We start from the raw sequence: 7,848 nt of genomic DNA on the forward strand, positions 1-7,848 counted from the left end.
TTTGTTGAGTATTCCTGGTAAATTATATGGGAGAGTATTGATTGAGAGGGTGAAGGCATGCACAGAGCATCAGATTGGGAAAGAGCAGTGTGGTTTCAGAAGTGGTAGAGGATGTGTGGATCAGGTGTATGCTTTGAAAAATGTATGTGAGAAATACTCAGAAAAGCAAATGGATTTGTATGTGGCATTTATGGATCAGGAGACGGCATATGATAGAGCTGATGGTGATGGTCTGTGGAAGGTATTAAGAATATATGGTGTGGGAGGCAAGTTGTTAGAAGCAGCGAAAGTTTTCATCGAGGATGTAAGGCATGTGTACGTGTAGGAAGAGAGGAAAGTGATTGGTTGTCAATGAATGTCGGTCTGCGGGGTTGTTAGAGAGGTGAATGCAAGAGTTTTGGAGAGAGAGGCAAGTATGAAGTCTGTTGTGGATGAGAGAGCTTGGGAAGTGAGTTAGTTGTTGTTCGCTGATGATGCAGCGCTGGTGGCTGATTCGGGTGAGAAACTGCAGAAACTGGTGAATGAGTTTGGTAAAATGTGTGAAAGAAGAAAGCTGGGAGTGAATGTGAATAAGAGCAAGGTTATTAGGTACAGTAGGGTTGAGGGAAAAGTCAGTTGGGAGGTACATTTGAATGGAGAAAACTGGAGGAAGTGAAGTGTTTTAGATATCTGGGAGCGGATTCGGCAGCGGATGGAACCTTGGAAGCGGAAGTGAGTCATAGGGTGGGGGAGGGGGTTAAAGTTCTGGGAGCGTTAGAAATGTGTGGATGGTGAGAACGTTTTCTCGGAAAGCAAAAATGGATATGTTTGAAGGAATAGTGGTTCCAACAATGTTGTATGGTTGCGAGGCGTGGGCTATAGATAGAGTTGTGCGGAAGAGGGTGGATTTGTTGGAAATAAGATGTTTTAGGACAATATGTGTGTTAGGTGGTTTGATCGAGTAAGTAATGAAAGGGTAAGAGAGATGTGTGATAGTAAAAAGAGTGTGGTTGAGAGAGCAGAAGAGGGTGTTTTGAAATGGTTTGGTCACATGGAGAGAATGAGTGAGGAAAGATTGACAAAGAGGATATATGTGTCAGAGTTGGAGGGAACGACTAGAAGTGGGAGACCAAATTGGAGGTGGAAAGACGGAGTGAAAAAAATTTTGAGTGATCGGGGCCTGAACATACAGAAGGGTGAAAGGCGTTTAAGGAATAGAGTGAATTAGAACGATGCGGTATACCGGGTTCGACGTACAGTCAATGGATTGAACCAGAGTGTGTGAAGCGTCTGGGGTAAACCATGGAAAGTTCTGTGGGGCCTGGATGTGGAAAGGGAGCTGTGGTTTCGTTGCATTATATCTGACAGCTAAAGACTGAGTGTTAACGAATGTGGCCTTTGTTGTCTTTTCCCAGTGCTACCTAGCACACATGTGGGGGGAGGGGATTGTCATATTCATATGTGGTGAGGTGGCGACAGGAATGAATAAGGGCAGACAGTATGAATTATGTACATGTGTATATATGTATATGTCTGTTTGTGTATATATATGTATACGTTGAGATGTATAGGCATGTACATGTGCGTGTGTGGACGCGTTTGTATATACATGTGTATGTGGGTGGGTTTGGGCCATTTCTTTAGTCTGTTTCTTTGCGCCACCTCGCTAACGCGGGAGACAGCGACAAAGCAAAATAAAATAAATACAGTACTGTGTAGTTGACAACTCTTATATCATGTCCACCATGGTGAACAAAGACGATGCTCGTAAATCTAATGATGACTCGGGTGAAGAAGAGGGTGGAAATCGCGACTCAAAGGAGACAGAAAAACCATTGCCATTAGTTGAAGTTAAGTGTGGGGAGCATAGAGTGCAGTATACTTATTGTATATGGTTCAGTCGTCGAGCACCAGGAAAGCAGACTACAACACAAAATTATGACCAGAACCTCAGGTTACTTGGAAGATTTGCATCAGTGGAACAGTTTTGGGGTTACGATAGTCGTTTAGTCTTTCCTGTTGACCTAACTTCACACTCGGATATACATATTTTTAAAGATGGAATAAAGCCCATGTGAGAAGATGTTGGGAATAAGAATGGGGGGAAATGGATTGTTCGTTTACGCCAAGGACTGGCTTCACGGTGTTGAGAGAACATGATATTGGTAATGCTAGGTGAACACTTCATGGTTGGAGATGAGATCTGTGGTGCTGTCATATCAGTGAGATTTCTGGAGGACATTATCTCTATTTGGAATCGAAGTGCACAGGACACAGTAACAACAGGACGAATCCGTGACACTTTGAAGCGAGTTCTTAACCTTCCTCTCAATACAGTTATGGAATATAAAACTCATAATGATTCTCTCAAGCACACCCACTCCTCGTCCAGCCTACTGCGGAAACCTGGCCCTCCCATGAGGCATGACCTGCACTGATGTTTCTATCCTCCAGCCACCACCCAACCCACCCCACCTCCTTGGAGAGAAGAGATTCTGGGGGAGGATGGGGGAAGAGGTTGAGACAACCATCATACTCTATGTGAGTGAGAATATATCTGTGCCAAGTTGCAGTTGTGGTCATGTACATAGGTGATGTATGTTCTGAATTGTTTACAAAGCAACACATACCTTTTCTCTGATACATTTTTGAAAGCCGACACAGAATTAGATGGGAATATTTAAGCTGTACTCCTTTTAAGAAATATATGTCTGTGAACTATACTTCAGCTTTATGCTTAACTCGCTAAAGCTTCAAAGACATGCTTTTCAACCAGGCCCAAACAAGACAGTTAGACCACCATAAAATGGTAAATCAAACTACTGTCCACAATGTGTTTACCATGTTCAAGCAGTCTCTTGCTTTGGTTTAATCAATGAAAGTTTGGAAATAAGTTTGAAGTGATCGTGTTTTATCCCTAAGCGAAGTGTTTTTTTTTTATCCTCAAGCAGCTCTTCCTTTGGTTTGATCAGTGGAATTTAAGAAATGAGTTTAAAGTGATAGTATTTTATCCCTGAGCAAAATATTTTTTGTGCCTCTTGGCAGCATATAAGCTGTTGGTCATTTACAGTTTGTCTTTACTGGGAGGAAGTATTTTGAAGCTAATTACAAAGTAATGGAAAAAAGTAATGATCCTGGATTTTGTAAGAAAAAAAAAAGAATGTTGTACATTTTTCTTATGTAGATAGGCATATTTTGGTTTCAGGGGCCCCTTTGTGGGACGAAAATTATCAGAGCAATAGAAAGTCAAGGTGAAAGCTCAAGTGTTCCCTTGTATTTACAGGTATTTAGGATTTTATTATTTTATTATAGATAATAGGGAGGGTATACGACAAAGAGGTTATATGATGGATTGATTACTTAATATTTAATTACTTGTGCGGAAATGTGTTATATAAGGTGCTATGGATATATGGGTGAATAGATGATTACTTATCCCTAGGGATAGGGGAGAAAGAATTCTTTCCACGTATTCCCTGCGTGTCGTAGAAGGCGACTAAAAGGGGAGGGAGCGGGTGGCTGGAAATCCTCAGCTCTCGTTTTTTGTTTTTAATTTCCAAAAGAAGGAACAGAGAAGAGGGCCAGGTGAGGATATTCTCTCAAAGACCCAGTCCTCTGTTCTTAACCCTACTTCGCTAACGGGAAATGGCGAATAGTATGAGAGAAAGAAAAGAAAGAAAGATATATATACATATATACATGTACATGTATATACATACACGTGTGGACGTGTATGTATATACATGTGTATGGGGGTGGGTTGGGCCATTTTTTTAGTCTGTTTCCTTGCGCTACCCCGCAAACGCGGGAGACAGCGACAAAGCAAAACAAATAAATAAATAAATAAATATATATATATATATATATATATATATATATATATATATATATATATATATATATATATATATATATATATATATATATATATATATATATGTATCCCTGGGGATAGGGGAGAAAGAATACTTCCCACGCATTCCTCATGTGTCGTAGAAGGTGACTAAAGGGGACGGGAGCGGGGGGCTAGAAACCCTCCCCTCCTTGTATTTTAACTTTCTAAAAGGGGAAACAGAAGAAGGAGCGCGAGGAGTGCTCATCCTCCTCGAAGGCTCAGATTAGGGTGTCTAAATGTGTGTGGATGTAACCAAGATGAGAAAAAAGGAGAGACAGGTAGTATGTTTGAGGAAAGGAACCTGGATGTTTTGGCTCTGAGTGAAACGAAGCTAAAGGGTAAAAGGGAAGAGTAGTTTGGCAATGTCTTGGGAGTAAAGTCAGGGTTAGTGAGAGGACAAGAGCAAGGGAAGGAGTAGCACTACTCCTGAATCAGGAGTTGTGGGAGTATGTGATAGAGTGTAAGAAGGTAAATTCTAGATTGATATGGGTAAAACTGAAAGTTGATGGAGAGAGATGGGTGATTATTGGTGCATGAGAAGAAAGATCATGAGAGGCAAGTGTTTTGGGAGCAGCTGAATGAGTGTGTTAGTGGTTTTGATGCACAAGACCGGGTTTTAGTGATGGGTGACTTGAATGCAAAGGTGAGTAATGTGGCAGTTGAGGGAATAATTGGTATACATGGAGTGTTCAGTGTTGTAAATGGAAATGGTGAAGAGCTTGTAGATTTATGTGCTGAAAAAGGACTGGTGATTGGGAATACCTGGTGTAAAAAGCGAGATATACATAAGTATACGTATGTAAGTAGGAGAGATGGCCAGAGAGCGTTATTGGATTACGTGTTAATTGATAGACGCACGAAAGAGAGACTTTTGGATGTTAATGTGCTGAGAGGTGCAACTGGAGGGATGTCTGATCATTATCTTGTGGAGGCGAAGGTGAAGATTTGTGGGGTTTTCAGAAAAGAAGAGAGAATGTTGGGGTGAAGAGGGTGGTGAGAGTAAGTGAGCTTGGGAAGGAGACTTGTGTGAGGAAGTACCAGGAGAGACTGAGAACAGAATGGAAAAAGGTGAGAACAAAGGAGGTAAGGGGAGTGGGGAAGGAATGGGATGTATTTAGGGAAGCAGTGATGGCTTGCACAAAAGATACTTGTGGCATGAGAAGCGTGGGAGGTGGGTTGATTAGAAAAGGTAGTGAGTGGTGGATTGAAGAAGTAAGATTATTAGTGAAAGAGAAGAGAGAGGCATTTGAACGATTTTTGCAGGGAAAAAATGCAAATGAGTGGGAGAGGTATAAAAGAAAGAGGCAGGAGGTCAAGAGAAAGGTGCAAGAGGTGAAAAAGAGGGCAAATGAGAGTTGGGGTGAGAGAGTATCATTAAATTTCAGGGAGAATAAAAAGATGTTTTGGAAGGAGGTAAATAAAGTGCGTAAGACAAGGGAGCAAATGGGAACTTCAGTGAAGGGGGCTAATGGGGAGGTGATAACAAGTAGTGGTGATGTGAGAAGGAGATGGAGTGAGTATTTTGAAGATTTGTTGAGTGTGTTTGATGATAGAGTGGCAGATATAGGGTGTTTTGGTTGAGGTGGTGTACAAAGTGAGAGGGTTAGGGTAAATGATTTGGTAAATAGAGAATAGGTAGCAAAAGCTTTACGGAAGATGAAAGCCGGCAAAGCAGCAGGTTTGGATGTTATTGCAGTGGAATCTATTAAAAAAGGGGGTGACTGTATTGTTGACTGGTTGGTAAGGTTATTTAATGTATGTATGATTCATGGTGAGGTGCCTGAGGATTGGCGGAATGCGTGCATAGTGCCATTGTACAAAGGCAAAGGGGATAAGAGTGAGTGCTCAAATTACAGAGGTATATGTATATGTTTGTTGAGTGTTCCTGGTAAATTATATGGAAGGGTATTAATTGAGAGGGTGAAGGCGTGTACAGAGCATCAGATTGGGGAAGAGCAGTGTGGTTTCAGAAGTGGTAAAGGATGTGTGGATCAGGTGTTTGCTTTGAAGAATGTATGTGAGAAATACTTAGAAAAACAAATGATTTGTATGTAGCATTTATGGATCTAGAGAAGGTATATGATAGAGTTGATAGAGATGCTCTGTGGAAGGTATTAAGAATATATGGTGTGGGAGGCAAGTTGTTAGAAGCAGTGAAAAGTTTTTATCGAGGATGTAAGGCATGTGTACGTGTAGGAAGAGAGGAAAGTGATTGGTTCTCAGAGAATGTAGGTTTGCGGCAGGGGTGTGTGATGTCTCCATGGTTGTTTAATTTGTTTATGGATGGGGTTGTTAGGGAGGTGAATGCAAGAGTTTTGGAAAGAGGGGCAAGTATGCAGTCTGTTGTAGATGAGAGAGCTTGGGAAGTGAGTCAGTTGTTGTTCGCTGATGATATAGCGCTGGTGGCTGATTCGGGTGAGAAACTGCAGAAGCTGGTGACTGAGTTTGGAAAAGTGTGTGAAAGAAGAAAGTTAAGAGTAGATGTGAATAAGAGGAAGGTTATTAAATACAGTAGGGTTGAGGGTCAAGTCAATTGGGAGGTAAGTTCGAATGGAGAAAAACTGGAGGAAGTAAAGTGTTTTAGATATCTGGGAGTGGATCTGGCAGCGGATGGAACCATGGAAGCGCAAGTGAATCATAGGGTGGGGGAGGGGGCGAAAATTCTGAGAGCCTTGAAGAATGTGTGGAAGTCGAGAACATTATCTCGGAAAGCAAAGGTGGGTATGTTTGAAGGAATAGTGGTTCCAATAATGTTGCATGGTTGCGAGGCGTGGGTATGGATAGAGTTGTGCGCAGGAGGGTGGATGTTTTGGAAATGAGATGTTTGAGGACAATATGTTGTGTGAGGTGGTTTGATCGAGTAAGTAATGTAAGGGTAAGAGAGATGTGTGGTAATAAAAAGAGTGTGGTTGAGAGAGCAGAAGAGGGTGTTTTGAAATGGTTTGGTCACATGGAGAGAATGAGTGAGGAAAGATTGACCAAGAGGATATATGTGTCAGAGGTGGAGGGAACGAGGAGAAGTGGGAGATCAAATTGGAGGTGGAAAGATGGAGTGAAAAAGATTTTGAGTGATCGAGGCCTGAACATGCAGGAGGGTGAAAGGCGTGCAAGGAATAGAGTTAATTGGAACGATGTGGTATACCGGGGTTGACGTGCTGTCAATGCATTGAACCAGGAGCATGTGAAGCGTCTGGGGTAAACCATGGAAAGTTCTGTGGGGCCTGGATGTGGAAAGGGAGCTGTGTTTTCGATGCATTATTATATGACAGCTAGAGACTGAATGTGAACGAATGCGGCCTTTGTTGTCTTTTCCTAGCGGTACATCACGCACATGAGGGGGGAGGGGGTTGTTATTCCATGTGTGGCGAGGTGGCGATGAGAATGAATAAAGGCAGACAGTATGAATTATGTACATGTGTATATATGTATATGTGTCTGTGTGTATATGTTTGTGTAAATTGAGATGTATCGGTATGTATATTTGCGTGTGTGGACGTGCATGTATATACACGTGTTTGTGGGTGGGTTGGGCCATTCTTTCGTGTGTTTCCTTGCGCTACCTCGCTAACGCGGGAGACAGTGACAAAGCAAAATAATAATGATGATAATAAAATATATATATACACACACACATATATATATATATATATATATATATATATATATATATATATATATATATATATATATATATATATATATATATATATATATATTTTTTTTTTTTTTTTTTGTACTATTCGCCATTTCCCGCATTAGCGAGGTAGCGTTAAGAACAGAGGACTGGGCCTTTGAGGAAATATCCTCACCTGGCCCCCTTGTCTGTTCCTTCTTTTGAAAAAAAAAAAAAAAAATGAGAGGGGGAGGATTTACAGCCCCCCGCTCCCTTCCCTTTTAGTCGCCTTCTACGACACGCAGGGAGAATAAGTGGAAGTATTCTTTCTCACTATCCCCAGGGATATATATATATATAC

General features: G+C 41.4%; 1 pseudogene; it reads left to right on the forward strand.

Moving 5' to 3' along the window:
* Window positions 1-1,715: 1,715 nt before the first annotated feature.
* Window positions 1,716-2,417, forward strand: LOC139747765 (eukaryotic translation initiation factor 4E type 2 pseudogene; annotated as a pseudogene).
* Window positions 2,418-7,848: the final 5,431 nt, after the last annotated feature.

This window comes from Panulirus ornatus, chromosome 70 (genome assembly GCF_036320965.1).
Source record: "Panulirus ornatus isolate Po-2019 chromosome 70, ASM3632096v1, whole genome shotgun sequence".
NCBI lineage: Eukaryota > Metazoa > Arthropoda > Malacostraca > Decapoda > Palinuridae > Panulirus > Panulirus ornatus.